The sequence below is a fragment of the Arachis hypogaea genome, chromosome 17 (genome assembly GCF_003086295.3).
Source record: "Arachis hypogaea cultivar Tifrunner chromosome 17, arahy.Tifrunner.gnm2.J5K5, whole genome shotgun sequence".
Taxonomy (NCBI): Eukaryota; Viridiplantae; Streptophyta; class Magnoliopsida; order Fabales; family Fabaceae; genus Arachis; species Arachis hypogaea.
The window spans coordinates 22,693,282-22,695,437 of record NC_092052.1 but is presented as its reverse complement, the minus strand read 5'-3'; the positions used below and the strand labels follow the sequence as shown (position 1 = coordinate 22,695,437).

The following is a 2,156-nucleotide window of genomic DNA, read 5'->3' as shown; positions in this document are numbered from 1 at the left end:
AAATCTTTTTCAAATTATATTTTTTCAATCATATCTCTTCAAAATCAATTTCTTTCCATTTTTTATTTATTACTATTTTCGAAAATCCTTGCTAAAATTAATGATTTACTTCAAAATTTTCAGGTTGTTACTTGCCTATTAAGAAAGGATCAAAAGTTTTAATTCTAGAATCATATCTTCTAATTTCTTGTTAGTCAAGTAATCAACTTTAATTTTAAAACTTTCTTTTTCTAAATTGATTTTCAATCATATCTTCTCAATCATATCTTTTCAATCACATCTTTTTCAAAATTAACTCTCAATCATATCTTTTTAATTTCTAATTGCAAGCTCTTTTCAAAAATCACTTAATTTCTTTCCCAATTTGAGTTTTCGAAAATCATCAATCAAATTTTCAAAATTTATTTTAATTATTTCAAAATCTTTTACTTTAATGTTCGAAAATTCTTCCCCTCTTCTCACATCCTTCTATTTAAAGGACTAACACTCCTCCTCAAGGTACAATTCGAACTCCCTCCTTCTTTATATGTTCGAATTCTCTTCCATCTACCTCCTCCTTCTATTCTTCTTTTCTTCTGACACCTCAAGGATTCTCTATACTGTGACATAGATGATTCCCTACGTTCTTGTTCTCTTCTCTTTTATATGAGCAGAAGCAAAGATAAAGACATACTTGTTCAAGCTGATCCTGAACCTGAAAGGACCTTGAAGGGAAAGCTAAGAGAAGCTAAAGCACAATTCTCTTTAGAGGGCTTAACAGAGCTTTTCAAGGAAGAAGAAACCATGGCAGCCGAAAACAACGATGCCAACAATGCAAGGAAGGTGCTTGGTGACTTTACTGCACCTACTTCCAACTTCTATGGGAGAAGCATCTCAATCCCTGCCATTGGAGCAAACAACTTTGAGCTTAAGCCTCAATTAGTTTCTCTAATGCAACAGAATTGCAAGTTTCATGGACTTCTATTGGAAGATCCTCATCAGTTCTTAGCTAAATTCTTGCAAATCTGTGACACTGTCAAGACCAATGGGATTGACCCTGAAGTCTACAGACTTATGCTTTTTCCTTTTTCTGTAAGAGACAGAGCTAGGACATGGTTGGATTCACAACCTAAAGAAAGCCTGAACTCTTGGGAAAAGCTAGTTAATGCCTTCTTGGCAAAGTTCTTTCCACCTCAAAAATTGAGCAAGCTTAGAGTGGAAGTCCAAACCTTCAGACAAAAGGAAGGTGAATCCCTCTATGAAGCTTGGGAAAGATACAAGCAATTGATCAGAAGATGCCCTTCTGACATGCTTTCTGAATGAAGCATCATAGGTATTTTCTATGATGGTCTGTCTGAACTATCCAAGATGTCATTGGATAGCTCTGCTGGAAGATCTCTTCATCTGAAGAAGACGCCTGCAGAAGCTCAGAAACTCATTGAAATGGTTGCAAATAACCAATTCATGTACACTTCTGAAAGGAATCCTGTGAATAATGGGATAGCTCAGAAGAAAGGAGTTCTTGAGATTGATACTCTGAATGCCATATTGGCTCAGAATAAAATATTGACCCAACAAGTCAATATGATTTCTCAGAGTCTGTCTGGAATGCAAGCAGCAACAGGCAGTACTCAGGAAGCTTCCTCTGAAGAAGAAGCTTATGATCCTGAGAACCCAGCAATGGAAGAGGTGAATTACATGGGAGAACCCTATAGAAACACCTATAACCCTTCATGGAGAAATCATCCAAATCTCTCATGGAAGGATCAACAGAGACCTCAACAAGGTTTCAACAACAATAATGATGGAAGAAATAGGTTTAGCAATAGCAAACCTTTTCCATCACCTTCTCAGCAACAGACAGAGAATTCTAAGCAAAGCCACTCTGACTTAGCAACCATTATCTCTGATCTAATCAAAACCACTCAAAGTTTTATGACTGAAACAAGGTCCTCCATTAGAAATTTGGAGGCACAAGTGGGTCAGGTGAGTAAGAAAATTACTGAGCTCCCTCCCAGTACTCTCCCAAGCAATACAGAAGAGAATCCAAAGAGAGAGTGCAAGGCCATAAACACGTCTCACATGGCCGAACCTGGAGAGGAGGAAGAGGCAGTGATCTCCACTGAGGAAGACCTCAATGGACACCCACTGGCCTCCAAGGAGTTCCCTAATGAGGA

The 2,156-nt window shown here is 37.6% G+C and overlaps 1 non-coding gene across 1 annotated transcript; it reads right to left on the bottom strand.

Annotated features, from left to right (window-relative positions):
* Positions 1-1,185: 1,185 nt before the first annotated feature.
* On the bottom strand, positions 1,186-1,293 carry LOC112767553 (small nucleolar RNA R71). Its single transcript, XR_003184995.1, has one exon. It is a non-coding gene; the product is annotated as a small nucleolar RNA R71 (small nucleolar RNA).
* Positions 1,294-2,156: the final 863 nt, after the last annotated feature.